This window comes from Lissotriton vulgaris, chromosome 3_1 (genome assembly GCF_964263255.1).
Source record: "Lissotriton vulgaris chromosome 3_1, aLisVul1.2, whole genome shotgun sequence".
Taxonomy (NCBI): domain Eukaryota; kingdom Metazoa; phylum Chordata; class Amphibia; order Caudata; family Salamandridae; genus Lissotriton; species Lissotriton vulgaris.
The window spans coordinates 1,513,425,794-1,513,446,627 of NC_141689.1; positions in this window are offsets into that span (position 1 = coordinate 1,513,425,794).

Consider the following 20,834-nt stretch of genomic DNA (forward strand, 5'->3'; position numbering starts at 1 on the left):
GTGCTGACACAGGCCCAGTCAGGTGTACCCAGCATCGCAGAATGCGTCCGGTATTCCACCTCTCTCCAAGTATTGTGTTCCATGTCATTCCCCAACAGGCAATCGACTGGCACGGCAGGGCTTACGGCAACTCGAAGTGAACCTGCAACCCCCTCCCACTCAAAGGGAACCTCAGCCACTGGATAGTGGCCCATTCTGCCGTCAGCCATCGCGGCGGGGTGGAGTACATTTGGAACAACCTGCTCTGGGGACACCAGCTGACTTCTCACCATAGTCATGCTGGCTCCTGTATCCCTCAGAGCCTCCCCTCTCTGGCCATTGATGGTAACCCATTGCCCATACTTTGTAGTATTTGGGGGCACCTGGATCTTTGGCACCATCTCCCGTTCTCCCAGGGACACTAAGGTGACACCCGCCCACTCACCCCCCTTATCTAAGGGCAACTCCTCCCCGAGCGCTACACTAGCTACTCCCGGTGACTTTCCTCCGGTGGGAGGGGGTGGTCTCTTTGGGCATCTGACATCTCCCTTATAATGTCCAACGCCACCGCATTCAAAACAGTGGAGAACCCTGGGCTGCTGGCTCTGGCCAGGATGAGGGTTCCGGGGCGGGTTTGCCCTAGGGGTGAAACCTGCTCCCTTCCCTTGGAAGTTATTTTGGGGACCTTTAGAGAACTCTTTCTTTTTCTCCCCCCCCTCCTTCTTCTGGGGGGCGCCCTGTCCGGCTTTTTGAGATTCCCCTCCAGTCCCCTTGGTGGACACCCGGGTACTTGTCCAGATGTCCGCCTCCTCTGCAAGCTTCCGGGGATTGGTCAGCTTGCTGTCTACCAGGTGTTGGCGCAGCTCGGGAAAGCATTTCTCAAGGAGGTGTTCTCTCAAAAACAGATCGTACAGCCCCTCATAATCTTTTACCTCGCTGCCCTTGACCCAACCCTCTAAAGCCTTTCTGGCGTAATCAAGGAAGTCCACCCAGTTCTGAGTTCCCATCTTGTGGCTCCCCCTAAACTTCTGTCGGTACCTTTCTGGGGTGAGCCCAAACTTCCTCAATAACGCCAGCTTCATGGTGGGGTAGTTTGTCTGTTCCTCTGGATCCAGGGCCAACAAGGTGTCCCGACCAGCAGGAGGCATGTACTTGTACAAACTACCCCCCCAGTGCTTCTCCTGCACTCCATGAACCTTCAAAGAAACCTCATAAGCGGCCAGCCACTTAGCAACATCATCCCCCTGACTAAAGCTCGCTATCAGGTCCTTTGGGATATAGGGTTTGGTCTCCCTGGCTGGCTCTTTCGGTTCGCTGCCACCATTCCTAACAGGAGAGGACCCCCGTTGTAGACTTTGGAGCTCCAGTTCCTTCAGCCTAAACTCATGGACCATCCTCTTCTCCTCTTTCTCCAATTCCATCTTAGCCAACTCCCACTTTAGTTGTCTTTTCTCCCTCCTATCGGTGAGCTCAGCTTCTGTTAGGCTTTTCCCAGAAATGCTACTGCCCTTTCTGGAATAGGACACTGGTCCGGTGAGCAAGTTTTCCCCCTCATGGCGGAATAACTCCTCCACCCCCCCTTCTGTGCCCTGGTCAACCTCCTCATCCTCCTCTTTTGTCTCTTGGTGTGCCTCCACCCAGGCCCTAAGGCTAGTCTGGAGCTCCCCCTTCCTAGCACCATGTTTGAAAAAGACCCCCATTTGTTGGCAGAACATTCTCAATTGGGGCAAGGAATAGACTTCCAGGTTTTCCACCGCAAACTCCATTGTGAGTCTGGCAAACCTGGATACACACCAGAAATTTCAGTGGGGTGAGGGTAACCTAAAACCAACTCCACCCACCACCAGGAATAAATTTAGAAAAAACAAAAAGACTAATTGGGAGGGCCGCAAGGAGAAAACTCCTGGTGTAGGTTGGGTGTATTACGCCAAATTACTAGTAAGTAGCTGCAACCAAGTCCGCAATCCCACCGCTAGGCACCAATATGTTGGAATTAGGTAGCCTGGCCTAGGGCAAGACTAGTATCTCAGAGGCACGGTGTAAAGGTTGCAGACCACCCAAAAGTAATTCCACGCAATAACACTCAAAAAGAAAACACTACTCCAAAATTATATGAAAATACGTACTGCTTTATATAAAAATAATATGCTCTGGGTTGTCAAATCAGTAACTCACATATAAATAGTTCAAGCAGTTTAGATTACTTTCAGGGTCAACAATTACACTTTCTTTAAACTACTAGCAGATTATCACTCTTTGAATTACTAGCAGTTACTGTATTTCCAAATTCTTATCACACTTCTGCATTAAGATAACTGTACCCTAGAATCAATTAGGCTAGGTATACTCCGCTAGAATCTTGGGAGAAAACTACACTTCACTTATAAGTACGAGCAAATATCATTACAGTATTAACATTTAAACTATTAAGCAATTTAGTTAGCCAGGTTCCACTTTACAGTTCACTTGTCATTAAACCAGTTACAAAGAGAATCACAATGCAGTTTCTTTTCAGTTGAACTAAGAAGGTGTGATTAGATAATGACTGTACTCCGCTTACTTAAATTAGGCCAGAACCTCACTCTCATTTACTTGAATCACAGTTCAGTTAATCAGTTCACCACCTTGGCTAGATCTGGTTTCCTTATGTTACTCCCCAACCTGAGGTTAGCAGGGATTGACTGACCAGGATCTACTTTACTGCTCTGTAGGCACTAGCGCCACTCCCCCTGAATCTCCACTCCTTACTTGTTTCCACAGCGTGGTTGTGGTCTTCTCTGTGTTCAGCAGCAAGATGACAAAATGAAGGGCACAGAGGGGGGGGGGGGGGCGGAGCACACCACAGAGGCGGGCAATCCCTTAATGGGGGCGAAGGCTCCCTTGTAGCTCCCCTGTGCTCTCCTCACTCGAGCCAGCTCCTCTGCTGGGCGCTCGAGCGGAGAACAGGGCCGATGACTTATCACCCCCAACAACAGCCGAGACTCTCAGCTCCCTCTCCCTACTCGGCCAGCTCCTCTGCGTGGCGCGCGAGCAGGGGAGTAGGGAGACACTCATTACGGCCGCAGCCGGCTCCTCGCGTTGCTTGGCGGGTCACTGCTTCCGTGGGCATGCGCAGAAGCGCTTGCCCGGGGCTCCTCCTCACAACGACCGGCGGGGCTCTGATCTCCTCCACATGCGCGGAAGCGCTCGCGCCCGCCCTCAAAAGGAAGACGCTACTCACGGACCTGCCCGACCCTAGGTCCTTCCTGACAAGACAGTGAATCGGCTTTTGGGCATGCGCGAAGGCGCCGTTTTACCGCGTCTCGCTCTGGCTCTTCCCTGACAGCCGGGTCACTTCTCCACACGTGATTACAGCGCGGAAGGTGCCCCCGGGGTCCCAATCTCGGCAGCAGCGCTCGGGACTCCTCAGATGGGATGGGACTTTCCTGCACACTTCTACTCCTTAGCGTTCAAAGGGGGGATCGGCTCACCAACAGTTCTGCCACAGGTAAGGGGTGTACAGCGCTACCCCAGCCACCAGTTTTCTTCCTATCCTCAGAAGGGAGGAGGGAATCAAGGGGGCCCTCTCAGCAGACAGTCACTGTGCACTTTTAAGGCACTGGAACCCCAACCCACCTTACTGGGCAGATGACAGGGTCAGGAGTCTTCTTCAGTTCAGATCCCAATACTGGGCAGAGGACTGCGCTCACTACTTCGCAGTCTCCTTCTCCTGTTCTCACCCCTCTGTTCTAGATTAGGGGTCACACAGGCGCCCAAGGTCTCCAGTAACTTCCCACAGCGGGGCCAAGACAAATAACTAAAAGGGGAGTTGGGGGTTGGACCAAATAGGCAGCTTCCCAGTTCAGGAGGTCAACCCTAAGTCTAACCTTTTCCCACCCTTAGCTACCACCTGTCCTCCAGCTGACTTCCACAGGTAGACAAAATGGCTGCCCCGCATTCCGCCTTATATAGGCTGCCCTTCAGTGGTCCAGAATGGACCAGAAGGTTCTGGAATGCCCTATGTTAGGCTATGGCCAAGTTCTGTTGGTGACAGTTGGGGCAGTTGGTGGCCACCATTTTAGGTGGTGCCAACTTTCCTGTCAGAACAGGCCTCTGGGCCTGAGGTAAAATATTATGAGGGGGAAAGAAAACACCTATCCCCCTGACCAATACCTACAAAAAGTCAGTAGACACAAAAATTAACAATGGTATGAGGGGCAAAAAGGGGACAAAATAAATAAAAATTGGGAGGGACTTCGCCAAAAAGCCAGACAGGTCTAACAATATGTTATAAAGAACTTATAATAAATCAGATGATAGAACGGACATCACGTTTGTTATGAAGCAACATGTCCCCCAAAACTCTAAATCAGACCCTTAGATTTTTGGTGCGGAAATTAATAGGGTTTCTCTCAGAGGTGTACTCTTCAGACAAGATGTGTTCCAGTCATGACATAGCAAACTTGACACAGCAGCTCAGCATGCCAGTTCAATTGGCAGATGTACTAGAAAGTAGGGGAGATACACTTTATGCAGACCAATGTTGCAGTTGAATTCTGATTTGGGCAACAAATGAGAGTTCAATGCAGATAAAAAAAGGATGAATATGGACTGGTAATCGCTGCACCAAACAGAAATTGCATCTCTTTGCATGAAGGGTGTTCTCAGGTAATGTTACAAAAGAGAACTTAATAAAGGTGTACTCTCCCCACACTCCCCAAGCATCAAACAGAGCCCCACCATTACACCATTGCAAGTACACACCAAGGCTAAACCAGACTTTCTGGTTGACTGTAGAAGCAGTCTTCATTACAGGACAGAACGTTCTGAGAATAAGACCTAGGCATGGTTCCATTTCTGGTTCTAAAAGAGAAAATAGAAAAAACATCATTAATCAAAGGAAAGATGAATACAAACTTGAAATGAAGAGTGTGCTGTAAGCTTATGTTTTTTTATGATATATATTGTAAAATAACTTGATGTATTGCTTTCTAAATTTTCTACTCAGCAGAACATAAAACTTCAAACCTCCCAGGTATATGGGAACCAGATTTCACCAGCTTTGATACAGAAAATGAGGACCTTTCTTTCCTGACAAAATGACTGCAACTCTTCCTTAACATGACTCACACAAGTAAGACTTTACAACAATTTTTGCATTTTGGTGTAGTCGACACTTTTCTGCATGTACAGCAAAGTTTATACTAACAGTTCTGGAGAAAGCAAGTAGGGAGTCTAGCCAAGGGAGCCTCTGTTGCCTAAGCCAAGCCAAAATAATGTTCCCGCAATGCATCTTTTCACAACGCACGTTACGCAATCAATCTTTATCAGTAGGCAGAAAAGAAAGTTTCACATTGTTTTTTCCCTGGATTCACCTGCACCTTTTTATGACGGTGATTAAGGAGTTCACAATTATAGCAGAGTTGCTGCATTCCCTTGTACAAAGAAAGATTTAATAGTTAAGTAGCTCGTTGGTGTAGAGCTGTTTTACTTTTTAACTGTTTTTTAGCAAGAGACATAATGAAACAACACATGTAAGGAACATCTTCTGCTAGTATGTGAAGCTGAAATGTGTATCTGCAATGTGAAAAGACTACAAAGGTCAACAAATCTAAAACAATATTCATCATTTTAACATAATAACCAAAATAGCAGCAATACATTTTGTCCTTCAAAAGTGGCTGTCAGTGGACCTGTATTTAGGTTAAGATGCAACCATACACTTGTAAGGCCTCTTGTTGGAGTTGCATATTTTGAAGCTTCCTGATGGCATAAGTACCAACATGCTTGTTTCTTTCATGAGCACTGTCTAAAAATTAATCATTTTAGAGTGTATATGAATACCCATTATGACACTGGGTTGAAAAGCATAGTAGTGATGTTTTATTTCCTTCATTTCAGTTGTCACATTCCTCACAAATGAAGTGTTTTAAATATGCAGGTTAAAATGACAAATGCATGGGCCTCTATTCTCGATGCCGCCATTGTTTGAAATATTTGTAGGAGAGAACTTAAAATTACTGTGTATAGCTTTTTTCTGCTTTCAATTTGTATTGTATATGCAATGCTAGTGATTGACCCATTTTCAATCACCACTATAAAATGTATAAATCCACAATACTGTCATGGGTTTATTCACAATGTGAAAAACCTTTCACCAGCAATGTATTAAGGGACCTAAATGAACAAGTCAACATCTGTTGGAACATGTTTTATAGGCCAGTCTCTGTGTATTTGAGTGTGGTGATGGCATGAGCCATAGTAAGATAACACTATTTGCAGCCAGACCTCAAAGTAATGTAGATTCCAGTAGATTCAACAAACAAAGAGAACAAGGTCAAAGCTAAGTTTCAATCAACCCAGTCATCAGGGTCATCAGAAAAAGTCTGCCTTGCAGGGAACCCATTTGGTTTATCGAAGAAACGTCACCCACCAAACTAGTTGGTGCCATGTTTCATCATACGGTTCCCACCCAGGGGGCGAGTGCCTTCTAGGTGTGCTTTAACGCCTCATTACAGCGGAGCTGTTTTTTTTGTTGTGTTTCTTTTTGGTGAGGAGTGAATACAGTGAGAGTGAACAATTAAGGTTAAAACTACTTCCGGGGTACCGAATTCTTTATAATGTGATCCCTGGGGTAGGTTTCAAGGCAAGTTATTTGGATGTGAGTGAGAGAGTGTGATCTCGCACGTCTCTTAAAGGGTGCGAAATGGTCTACATGTTTCAGCCAATGCGTTTCCAATTAATTGTCTTTCCTCAGGACCTGTGGTTCCGAGTAAAAATAGCCCTGAACCTACATAAACTAAGCATACACGCTAAGGTGTGCATAGGTGTGTAAGGTACATAACTTACGGTTATGGTTCACCGTCAGATTTGATCATTTCTGCAAGAGAAAAGGAGACACAACATAATTACAAACAATTAAAAGGTTCCCCATGGTAGGGACCTGTCATCCATACATGTGTCCCGGGCAGTTTCTTATCCTCTACTGATAGGTGTGCCTGTGAGTGTAGTGGTTGCATTGTCTGGCATGCAGCACTGAATGCAGGAGGGCTCTACTAGGCCTATGGCCTAGTAAATAGGGGCTATCAGATGGTAATTCAGATTTTTGAGAACATCCGAATCACACCTTGTGTGCCATCGGATTATAAATTAGCCTGTTATTACCATTTAAAAGTAAAACATCAAAATGCCCCAGCACGTCAATTAATAAGGCAGGGTGAGTCAAAGAAGGTGCATAAGGATATTATAACAGACTGTCAGAATAAAATCAAAGTGTCAGCAAATGGTTTTTAACTACACCCTACTTAATGCACTAAACTTTTTCACAACATAGTTCCCGGTGGGAGGCGGTGCCTATTGTTACACTCTGTACATGGTAGTAAGGGTAAAAAAAACAAGGAAAAAATTGTTTTAACACAGGTTGTACCTGTCATGTGGCATCTCAAGTGAGTGGTATTCTGCTTTAGTTACTGACTGCATCAAGGTCAGCCGCCTGCATACTTACCTACTCATACGTCTCTTCCGGGATCTCAGTGAAGCAGTGTTCCCGGGAGGTTTGAAAGACTACATCATCCTTTTTACGGTAATGAGCGGTGCACATTGACGCGGGGATGAGGCTTTCTGATCAGTTGGGGTGAGCCCCTCTGGTGAATTAACCTTTACCTCTAAGACAGTGGAAAATCACAAGCCAGCTAAAAGCAATTTTGTCATCCTTTGGGTCATAGAACCAAAGTGGTTCAGGGTAAGTTATGCACCCCAAACACCTATGCACACCTTAGCGTGTATGAATAGTTCACGTAGGTTCAGGGCTATATTTACTCTGAACCACAGTTCCTGAAGAAAGCCAATCAATTGCAAAATTCATTGGCTGAAAGATGTAGACTATTGAACACCCTGTAAGAGACGTGTGAGATCACAATCTCTCACTCACGTCCAAAGAACTTGCGTTTAACACTACCCCTGAGACCACATAATAAATAATTTGGTACCCCGGAGGTAGTTTTAACCTTAATTTTTCACACTCACGGTATTCACTCCTCACCAAAAAGAAACACAAAAAAATATATATCTGCTGTAATCAGGCGTCGAAGCATACCTAGGAGATACTCGGCCCCTTGGGTGGGAACCCTATGATGGAACATGACACCAACTAGGTTGATGGGTGAGGGTTCTTCCATAAACCAAATGGGTTCCCTGCAATGGAGACATTTTCTGGTGACCCTGATGACTGGTATAATTGAAGCTTAGCTTTGAGTTTGTTCTCTTTGTTAGTTGAATTCAAGGTTAGTGGAGACATACGAGCGCCTATGTTCCCTCCTCACTCTTCTTCTTTTGTTAGATGATTCCAGTAGATTGCCACAGATCACAGTGTTCCACAACTAAATAGCATGATTTCAAATTACCATATAGAATTGTCATTTGATGGATGGCCCAAAACACAATCTCCTCTGGAATAGAAGGCACCGTAAATAGATTTACAATCCTAGAAGATATTGAACGTGGTATCCACTTGGTAAGAGCAATTTGACACATTAATGCCATCCTTTCAAGTTCAGCAGCATTCTCCTAAATATGCAGAAAATGGAAATATTGGTAATTTGAATGATTTATGACAAACAAGAAGAGACAAACAAACTAAAAAACAAGAATTAAGTACAACGTATCAGGCTTTGAGCAGTTATTGTGACACAGGAGAGGCTTAAACCCATCATTAATGGCCTGATTATGAGTTCATTGGCTGGGATACTCAGTCACAAACATGATGGATATCCCGTCCACCTAATTAGTTCCATGGGATATAATGAAGTTGTAATATTGCAGACAGGCTATCCCTCAAGTTTGCGGCACACCAACCCTTCCCGCCAAACTCGGAATCATGCCCTACGACTCAATCAACAATAAGACAGAACCGGAGCAGATAAGAGAAATATATTGACTCCTTGAAATACACCCAGTAGAACCATGAGTTGCCAAAACTGATTGAAAATAAGGCTGTAGACTAAGATTTATTGAGCACTAGCAGCAAGAAAGTGTATAGGATAAAGATGGGTCATATATAGAATCATAAATATAGTGGTGCACCCGTTAGCAATATCAGAAATTCCTGTCTCTATTTCACATCCAAGATAGTTTTATTTTTTATAAATGTATGTCTTTCTGCACTGCAGAGATATCCAAAAGTGACTGATACCATTTAGAGTGTGCACAAAATGTATTTCTAGGGACTGGCTGGGAGGTGTGAACTATTTTCATAGCCTCTTTCTGTACTTGAAATGGGCATTACAATCAAAAGTAATTAATTGCATTTGGCTATTCTCTAGACTTGGATTAACTTAGTGTTTTCTACCTATAAAATAGCTGTACTTTAATGTGTGATTTTGTGAAATATTTAACTTCTTTTCAAACACAATACATGACATAGAGACCGCAATATCTTTTTTTATCAGAACAAATAGTAAACAGGCTTTAAAACACTGAATAATTATTTTTACAAACATTTGTATTCTTTTAGGACTAACACTCTAAAAATGATGGACTGTTTTAGGTAGCAATAATGGGAAATACATGATAACGCATCATGCAAATAAATCAAAAGTACTATAATAATAACATACATAAACTGCATCGTAATGACAATGTGGTGTATTACAAAATAGGTCTACAATTGCTTTGTCTCTTTGTATATTTTGCTAAAAAGTTGACCTCTCCAGTTAAGTTCTGAACTCTCAGAAGCCACAGAGAGTGCCACAGTTGAGGATGTGAGGAACTTCCATGCTGTTCTGTTTTGTACTGCCAACATATCGGACTGCATGTTGAAGTGAATACATTACTTAACTTCATCTTTCTTTATGGGGATGACTGGGTCCCTGAGACTCCACATGGCTCCTCCCAAAGTGTGCCTGGGTAGGTGTGCTAGCTTTGCACCGCTTCCCATAGACATCTTCTGGGATCCAGTTTGCCTTTGTCAGTGCTTAGTAATTTGACAGAAAAACCTGGACAAAAGTGGTCCCTCATTCGTATGGGGCCAAACCTAGCAAGTGGTTAAATGCATCTTGACACACTGAGGGGGTGAAATGGGTGTAAGTACAAACCTTGTTACAAAAGGACCAGCACATGCCTTGGCAGCATCTGCTGCAAAACAGAAGGGCCAACGGGGTGAAAAAAAAGGAGCTAACACCACCTATTTCCTGTGCACTTTGCTGATATTGTCCATGATGGGAAAATGACTGGTCAGGTCCAAACTGGGGTGGCATGGTGAGCAAAAGCTTGATGGATTTAACCCAGATTCCTTGACTGGGGGTGAATGTTTTGATTTTTTTCTGCATTCCGTCCATCAATAATTGTGTGTCTTGTGAAAATGAATGTGGTTCCATCTCTCTCTCTCTTTCTTTCTCTCTCTTTTCTCTGTTTCTCACACACATACACAACTACACAAACAAACACATACGGACATGAACACACATTTCTGTGTGCACGTCAGGCACCAAAATAGGCAAGTAATTCTACAAAACACAAATCAAAATCTACAGGAGAGCTTTGCTTTTGAATCTATAAGTCTGTTACATACAGATTGAATCTATTTTGTGTTCTCAGCCCTTGCCTACATGTGGAATCTGGAGCTCACATATGATACTTGCCTGTCAACAGGTTTGTGAATGGACAGGTGCCCACCTGATAACACAGCTATTAAAAACACTGCGCCTGTTTCTATGATTTATTCAAAAGCTGACAGTACTAGAAGATGCAGACTATCCTTTTCTGAAAAATAATTTCTTTTTTTCTACTTTATTTCGACCCTCTTTCCTTGTCTTTCTTTTTTCTTGCTTTCCTGTCTCTCTTTCCATTTCCATTCTCAATGTATTTTATTCCCTCTTTCTTGCTTTCTCTTGATCTCTCTCGTTCTCCATCTTTCTCACTTTCTTCCTATTTGTTTGCACTATTTCTTTCTTTAACACTTGTTGTGCAACCTTTTTCAGTTCTACCTCTTTTATCTTCTAAGCTTAATTTTTATTCTTGCTATTTTCCCTTTTTCTCATTTCCATCTCTATTTGGTCCTTTTCCTCCATTTTCCCATTCATTGTCTCTTTCTTACTTTTTCTTTTTTACCTCTTTAAATCGCTTTATTTTTTCTCTTTTTCTTGGCGTATTTCTTTTTTCCAACTAATTCTTTCTTCTCCACCTTTCCTTATCTCCCTGTTTCTCTCACTGATTCTTTCCTTTGCTCTTTCATTCTTTCTTTTATTCCCATTTCTGTGTTTCTTTTTCCATTTTTATTTTTCTTTCTTTCACCTTTACTTGATTTCTCTCCTCTCCTCTCCTCCTCTCCTTCTTTTCTTTTGTCCTATCTCTGTCTTTCTCAATGTCTTTCTTTCTCTGTATTTTTCTCTTGTTGTTTCCTTCTATTCCTCCTTTTGTTCAATCTGTTTTCTCTGCCTTCACTTTTCCTCCTCTGTTATTCTTTTTCTGTCTTTCTCCTTTTGTTAAATTTACCTGTTGTTCTTTTTTCTTTCTTTTTCTCCTTTCTTCATCCACTAGTGACCTGATCTCCTTCATTCTTTTTTCTTCTACTTTCGTTCTCTTATTTTTTCCTTTCTTTCCTTTCTATTGTTTTCTCGTTGTCTTTTTCTTTCTCTTACCTTCTTTCGCTACTCCTTCTCTGTTGTGCTCTTTATTATTTCTCCTTCTACCTCTTCCTTTGTCATGCCTTCTTTATTCTTACCCTCTTTTCATTCATACCTTTACAGTTTGATTCTTCATTTTTCATTTCTTCTTAATTTCTTTCTTCCTTCATTCATTTCCTGTATTGTGCTCTTTTCTCTGGTTATGTTGATGTTCACCTTTATTTTGCTGTCTTTCTGAATATCGCTTCCTCTTTCCTATTTAATATGTTTTCTTTGTGTCTTGCCTTTTCCCCCTAATTCTTTCATTCTTTCCTTTTATTTTCTTTCTCTTCTCACTTCCTCTCTTTTTTCTCTCACATCATTGTCTGTCTCTCTTTCTCTCACTCTCTTTTGGTCTTTCAAGGGCAAAGGGACACGGCTGATCCTCAAGGATCCCAAATGTAAACCTTTGCAATGCATTTCCTGTTCTAATAATACTTTATGTTCCCTGTATCTGGAATGAGGTACTCTAGGGGAAGTATTTAAGTTATTTGGTATCTATGTACATGTATAAACTCCCTATATTAGATAGTAGCTCAAGAAAGATGGAAGACACCTGTTTTAAAGAGTGCTTATGGCAGTGTAGGCTGCATGTGGTGGTGAAGGATGTACATGCTAGCTAGTCATACCTGATGTAGTTTATGTTGCAAGTGTGTAGAACAGCAAACATTAGGATGTAGGTTTCATGTATGATGTAGGTGGTGAAGGTGTGGTGTGTAAGTGCAGTGTAGGTGCAGGTTAGAGTTTAGCTGGTGATGTCGGATGTCCCTAAAACTTTATCAGAGTGGCATGTTTACACTAGTTTGTATTGCAACCTGATGTTCAGTGCACTCATTTTATAGAGGCAGACCATTTGAGGCACACTATTACTTCCTTCCTCAGGACACTCCTCATTATCTATATAATAATTCATCCCTATCAACTCTAAATTACCACTACACCAGAATAAAGGACCTAGAAGGATCACGGAAAATAACATGCAAATACTAGGTAGAAAAATGATTAACTGTTGTCTTATGAGTGCTTTCTGCAGAGAGATTCTCTACTAAAACTCTTAAATGGGAATAATAGAATATTGCACCCACAATAGTATCAGCAATGGCAGTAAAAAAGGCAGCACTTTGTATTTTACTCCTCCTTAAAGGCTTCTTAATGGAAATAAATGAGAAACAGGTGTGCAAATGACAAAACTGTTTGGAAAATGCCATATTTTATAGTTAATTACTTTTCTGATTTTATTATCCATGTAATGGTTTTGAATAACCATGCAGTTTACAAATAAAACTTACATACTTAAACTTACTCAGTTGAAAAGGTCATTGTTAAAAATAATTTGTGTGCACACAGTTAAGTGTTTGCATTTTAATTGAAATAGAAATACTATGACTGCATTGTACACTATGTGAAACCAAATATACCTTTTTACTGTAAGTACTGCTGGACTAGCACCTAATATATCGTATAGGTCCACCTGACATAATCTGATGATGCAGAAGCATCTGGTGTCAATGCATAGTTATTCTGCTGTGCCTTCAATGCACATGCTCATGCACAAGATCAAAATATGGCCATACAAACTGGATTTTCATATGGTGTACCTGCCTGTCTGAGTGCTACGGATTTACCCGCTATCACCCCTTATATTATTTAATCTATCATCCTATGCCACATTCTATTTAATGTGTGGTACCAGAATATCTTTGTCAGTATATTGTCTGAAATAAAAAATTTTAACAAACATTGTACATAAAAGTTGTTGCCACATTTAGGACATGATGGTGATGTCAAATGATATTCTATATATAATATTCTGATATATAGTCCTATTGATTATAACATTCCCACCCACTGTAAAACTATGTCTGTGCTGTCTTTCGAAGAGCTGCCATATTAATTGCAGCTCCATGAGATCTCCAATCTAACATCCTGTGGTACATCCTACAAAATCCCTCCTATTCCGATTGGGTAAAAAATGTGACTTTTTCATGTCACGAAGATCTTGCTATTTTGTATGACTCATTGTATCTCCCATGTACTACTTTTGCTGGGCTCAACTCACATCTATTGCAGCGACAAGTTAATCTTCCTGTGCTAATTATTTCAGATACTCTAAGAGAGCCATCTGTATAACCCTGTTAACCATCCAATCGCACCCCTGCTGATTTCCATACTGGCTGAAACTATGACGGAACTATCTGGGATACCAAAGGTCTGACGGAATGATCAGCAGTAATTCTGCTTTGCCGTGCCAGGAAAGATGCAGTGCTTTGCAGCCCCTGCCCTGAAGGTCTTGAGGTTTTCCATGACTGAGTGAATGAGCACCATCTGTCAGTGAGACCCTGTTGCTTACCGAGCCTGTCAGGATGCGATCCAGAGTGTCAGCTGTCACAAACATGTTCCTCTTTGTCACCTTCCTTTGAGTGATGGTAGTATACATACAACGTACAATGGCTAGTTCCTGCAGGGGTGTTAACTGGGAGAAAAAGCACATTTCATGCATGTGAACAACAGGATGAATCAGGGACTTATTCACAAAGTGCAACATACTACAAAATGTTTCCCCAAAACCTATATCTGAAGACCTCTCTTATCTTTTTTACAAGGAGATAGCTGCCCCAAATGTACACCTACCGTTTTGTTCTACCTGTGGGAAGAACAGGGGTGCCTGGCTGGAAAATGGGAAACTCTTATTACAAAATGATAGAGGTTTAGGAAAATGGTAAGGAGGGGAAAAGGAAGAATTAATGATGTGTGTACAAATATACTTCAGCCATACAGGTCATAAAGGTTTTACAAATGTTTTTTGAGCCATATCTGGAGTAAGTGCAGAGTCACACAAGCCAAACCACTGAAATTGCAACACCATTCCATTGCAAATAATGGAGATATAAATGAATGTTAAAATACATGAACTTATTTTGACTTTTAAAACCTACGTATATACACATATAATTGTGTGTGTGTGTGTGTGTGTATATATATATATATATATATATTACCTACTGGTGGTCGCCAGTAGGTAGTTATAGTTAGGACCTATTTTCCATAGGAAATGCGCAACATTCTATTTGTGGGCTCCCTCTCTATGTGTGGGCTCCATATCTATTGTATGGGCTCCATATCTATTATTACTTTTTAATGCAATTCTTCATGGCCTTCCAGCACCGTCCACGTGGGCTGGTGCAGAGATCATTCCGATCTATAAAAAGGGTCCCCCATTGAACCTTCAAATTATAGGCCAATTAGCCTAATTGATGTTACCCAAAAAATCTTTGCAAGGTTGTTATTAGAAAGACTACAGGATTGGATGGAAGACTGTGATGTTCTAACTCCGTTGCAAGCAGGCTTTAAAGCTAAAACTTCAACTGTAGATCAGCTGTTTAGGCTTCAGTTGATCTATTGGAAGCATGTGGTTCTGGAAGGTGGGAGCCTGTATCTTACCTTCGTGAATTTGAAATCAGCGTTTGATATGGTGGACCGTGACCAGCTGTGGAGCATCCTGCTGGACATGGGAGTTCCACCATATCTTTGTTTCCAACTTAAACGCCTCCACGAGGGCACATACGCTAGAGTAAGATAAGACAAGAATGGCCAACTAACAGCCCCCTTCCTTGTCGGTAAGAGGGTGAGGCTGGGATGCGTGCTTGCGCCAACCCTCTTTTCCCTCTTCCTAAACGGTTTAATTGAAGTTCTACTTGCCGCCAAGGATTTGGATTCCCCTAAAAGATCATTCCGCAAATTTCCCGCACTAATGTTTGCGGATGACACCCTGCTCCTCTCAAAATCACAGATGGGAATGCAGCGAGTGTCAAAGGAATTTAGCCAGTTTTGCAAAAAGAGGAACCTTGTAGTAAATATCAATAAAACAAAATATATGGTCTTCAATGTCAATTCCACTAACTACCCACACCCAATGATGGATGACAGGCCGCTCGAGCGGGTCCATATCTTTGATTATTTGGACCTTTCCCTAAATGATAAAATGGGATGGGGTCCCCAAATCAACAAGGCCAATCTGAAGCTAACCCAGGCAATTGGGGAAATCCTAAAAGTCCAGAAGAGTTGTGCCTTAAAGGTCATAAACCCACCACTAGAAATATACAGAGTACAAGCCTGGTCGGCTTCTTTATATGGGGCAGAATTGTGGGGGCACAGTCCATCTAATGCCCTGACCCTCACTGAAAATAGGTTCATTAGACAAATCCTGGCTTTGCTAACAAATATACCCCTAGTACCGCTAAAGATGGATTTGGGTATCCTCCCAATGGTGGACTTAATCTGTCCCGACCGTTGCTTTATTGGCGACGGCTGTGGAGTACACCAGAGTTGAGACACTATAGGGAGGAACTAAAAGCGGTAATGTCATCACTGGGGGCTGTAGGTAGTATACCTTGGTTGTCCTTTGTTAGGGATTTTTTTCGAGCTATGGGCATGGAGGACTTATAGATCATTACCGAAGAATCTTGTCTAGCCGCCCCTAAATAAACTTTAGCTAAAGTAGTGAAAGAGTTTAAATTGACTAGCCTAATACAGGCAGTCAAAACTATGAGTTTAACACATGGGTTCTTGGATTTTAAGTCACATTATCAATTTGAGCAGGTGCTAGATTTAATACAGCCCCCATTAGCAAGGAAGTTGTTTCAGCAATTTAGATATGGGACACTCTCGCTCTATGCAATAACTAAAAAGTGGGCGGGCTCAACACATTGCCTCTGTCCTGGATGCCTAGTGGAGGAGGAAACAGTAATTCATGTATTGTTCTTATGCTCGGCATACAAACAGGCCAGGTCTAAATGGGTTATACAATTGTGCAGGAACCTGGGCATTAGGAACCACCGTGAATTCTTTAGGATCTTAAAATCTGACACTGACCCAGTTTATGTTGCTTTAATTTCGAAATTCCTCCTTGCTATGTGGTCTAAACAAAGGTATTTGTTAAGGACTGGCACTTGGTTTTGCTTTTTTATTACCTGTGATTCTCCACTCTGTTATAATTAACCCTGCAGCAAGGCATCAGGAGTTAACTCTATGTGAGAGATAGAGTCCCCTCCTCCCGGCTGGTCCACTGACAATGGACGTTTTAAAAGATATTGTACGTGTTTAAAAATGTTCTTACATGCTTTAAATTGTAAATTATATTTTTAATGCAAGTTTTAATCTTACGATTTTCCCACCAATGATTAGTTTGCTTCCCCCAAAATATTGTGGCTTGTACCTCCCTACACATGTATATACCAGTGTTCCCAACAACATCACACTTTCTCCTTCTGTTATGGATTATATTTTATTGTGTTGTAAATCTAAATGTGCTTTTATGGCTTTAATAGCCCCCATAACGTTTTTGATGATGATGAATAACTTTGGCACCGGTTGACGAATCTTCGCGAAATTTTCAAACTTGGGGGGGTGCTCCGGTCCTATCCTGGAAGTGTTGGGGTGATTCATGAAGGGGTGGCTGAGAAAAAAGGGGGTACCCAAAACGTGCTTTCCCCATGCAATTTCCCATAGGTACTATTCATCGCGGCTACAGCCCAAACAGCTGAACGGAATTACACCAAATTTGGCAAAGTTATAGTCCTCGGTTCAGACTCGTGCCTTTTGCTTATATGGTGTAAATTTGTTAAGAAGTTCCTAGTTCCTGAGAAAATGACAATTAAAAGTACATATATATCTATGGCCTCGGTGGATCTGCGCATCTTGCGCGGACTATAAGCGCACCGTCCTGATCACGCGCTGAATGCTGATCGGCTGTCAGGTGGTTGTCAACATTCGAAACCAGGAAGTGTTGGCAGCCATTTTGTGCCTTGGTAGAAGCGAGGATCTAGAAATTAGTGGAACAAGTGTTTAAAATGTATAACATGGGCAGGTAAAAAATATGTTGTCCCTCTAGACATACTGAGGGGGTCCCACAAGGACCCCTAGGGCCCCCAAAATTATTATTATTTTTTTTAAAAACAGATAATGTGAGCTGGGTGCATTGATCCTCCGTAAAAAAAATAAAAACGAAGCGCGGGCTCCTGTGCTTGTTCATAAGTTAGCTATCTGGGTAGGACAAATCCTGTGGTCTAAAATATTGCATTTGAAGCGGGGGCAGAGAAAAAAGGGGGGTCCCAAAACGTGTTTTCCCCATGCAATTTTCCATAGGAGCCATTGATTGCGGCTATAATCCAAATGGTTGAACGGAAGTATACCAAATTTGGCAAAGAGGTAGTCCTCAGTTCAGACTCATGCCTTTTGCTTAAATAGTGTAAATACGTTCAGTAGTTGGAAATTACAAGTACAAGTACATTTATATCTGTAGCCTCGGTGGATGCGCGTATCTTGCGGGCACACTAAGTGCACCGTCCCGATCAAGCGCTGAATGACAATTGGCTATCAAGTGGTTGTCAACATTCGAAACCAGGAAGTGTTGGCAGCCATTTTGTGCCTCGGTGGAAGCGAGGATGTAGAAATTAGTGGAAGAAGTGTTCAAAATGTATAAAGGAGGCAGGTAAAAATATTTTGACCCTCTGGACATGCTCAGGGGGTCCCACAAGGACCCCTAAGGGCCCCAAATTTTATTTTTATTTTTTAAAAACTGAGAAATATGCGTTGGGTGCATGGATCTGCCGTTAAAAATAAAATAAAAAAACAAGCGTGGGCTTCAGTGCTCCTTTAAAAATTAGCTACCTGGAATGGTCAAATCCTGGGGTCTAAAATATTACATTTGATGGGGGTTCAGAGGAGCCCTATAGCCTAGGGACCGCCATTCCTCGGTGATACAAAATAAATGGGTGAGGAAGCTCTAAGGTATGTCCAAGTCCCGGAGATTACCACCCTCCGGAGCTTTTTATATTTTGAGAGGGGGTCGTGTGGTCTCCATTCTGGATCAGTCAAAGGCCTTGGGGAAAACTACCCCTCAGGGGCGTCTCAAGTGATTCGGGTGCCCATGTTGTAGTGCTGCTGTCACCCGGGTCTTACATGTATATGTGTCATTATGTCTGTGAAGTCCCACAACATGGCCAACATGGAAGGTCCGGGAAATCACTGATCCTACATTCATCCAAAGTTGCAAACATAAAAGATGATGGACATGACGCATTTCTGAGAATATGAATCTTTGTTGTACATTCAGTGGAGTGTTGTAGCTGTAGTAGTACAGGGCTATGAAAGCTTTAGGATGTAGTTTTTGGCACTTTATGGGTAGCTAATATATATATACGTATGTGGTCATTCGGATATACTGTCGAACTTGGTGCTGAAAATCAGTGTTCGAGGCTGGGAGTTGCCTCAACATCCTGTTATTGTAGTGTAATGATGCAAGCTACGCCTGCCTGAAAATTTACTGTAAATACGGTGCTCATGTAAATTGTTGATATATTTTTGGGTCTACTTCGCGCTATATAAATATTAAAAAAAAACACAAAACAATAAATAGCACACACTTATAAATTGATTATACAATTTCTTTGCAGTATTGTAATGATCCACTTTGCACGTTCGTATTTGTAGAATGAGCGAGAGTAAGTTATATAATCGAAGTTTTTATTATTGCAGAGGTAAGATGATTGCATACGTTGTTTTTTTGCACAATATAATGTGGTAGGGCGCAGGAGCTGCATTTTAAACACATGATAAATACACATACACAGATAGATAGTTGAAGTGGGTACAGGCACATGCGCTCGACTCCATTTTATTACCTTGCTGTTGGTACCAAGTAGAATAGTAATCATGATTTTATACACAGTTATTCAATCATAAACGGTTTATGAATTCTGCTGTACAAAGGTAGGATCACTATATGTGAAATAATACAGAGAAGACTCTATCATAAAGGGTTCATGAGTTGTGGTGCACTGAGCTAGGGGCAGTTTGTGTGGAGTGTGCGATGATGCGTGGTTCAGGCAGAATGAACTAGTCAATATGTGTTTTGAGTATTGAATTTTGCCTTAACAAGGGCACATGGCGATTATTTACGGTGTACTGAGTTAGTGGTATGTCTGATCCTTACCGTGTGCTCACCCTGTGATGATGCGTTGTCTGAGCGAGCTGCACTCAAACCATTCACTGTTGCATACTGGACTATATGAACTTTGGGGGGGGGAACTAGAATCAATGGTTATGAATTGCTGTGCAAACTAGGTGTACTGATTGCTCCCCATAACAAATTAAATGATTCCACTTCACGCGGTGCATTCTAACTTTCCCAAATTGGGGACATATGTCTGGTGGCGATGTTGAAGTTGATACCCCAGAGGTATTTGGTATTGCCCGTGGTGGAGATACATTTTGGCACAATCTTCTACATTCTTTGTGACCATAGTTCACAGAATGCAGCGATTGAAGGTGCTTGCGCATACTAGCAGTGCCAAAGCACTATTTTTTGTCTCTGCTCTAAATAAATCGAGCTGATTTAATGCTGTCTGTAGTGTAGATCGAAAGGTAAATTTAAGTTGTGAACAATACTGTCCACAGTCTACATCGAAGCCAGTAGTCAGTACAGTTACAGAACAATGCTTCTTTTCACTTATTTTAACAACATCTGAATACATCCAATATAATTGTCTCTGCATTAAATACATCAAGGTTGAATTCCCTACTGTCTATAGTGTTGATGCAAAGCTGAATTCAGGTTGTAAACCCTGCTGTCCGCAGAGTAGATCTTAGGGTGGACTGCATTATCTGCAATCATGATTGAAATGAAAGATAGAACATGTATGTAGCGTATATTTTATTATTCAACTAAATCTATAAGTGATATGAAATACATTTTTGAAGGAAGCATACTAAAGTGATATTGTGTAGGGTTTGAAAGGTGTTATACGTAGTTTGGTTTGCACTGAGTTAGTGGTACCACCTGAAGCAACAAGGTTCTGTGGAGCTGTGATGATGAGTGGTCTGAGCAGGCCGTACTGATAGTAATGTTTTTTTGTCTTGTGAATTCTGCCTTAGGAAGGCCACTTGGCGAATTTGTGTAGGTTTGAGGGACATTACTTTGTTTGGTACTGCAATTTATAAATAATTAATAAATAATCAAATAAATAATCAGTTGAATTCTGCCAGAATACGGCTATGTGGCAATGAATTATGGTGCACTGAGTTAGTAGTACCTTTGGGACTGAGTTTGTACATAACCTGTGATGATACGTGGTCTGGGCAGACCGCACTGGGGATAATGTTTTTTGACTACTGAATTTTGCCTTAAGATAGCCTTGTGGTGATTATTTATGGTGT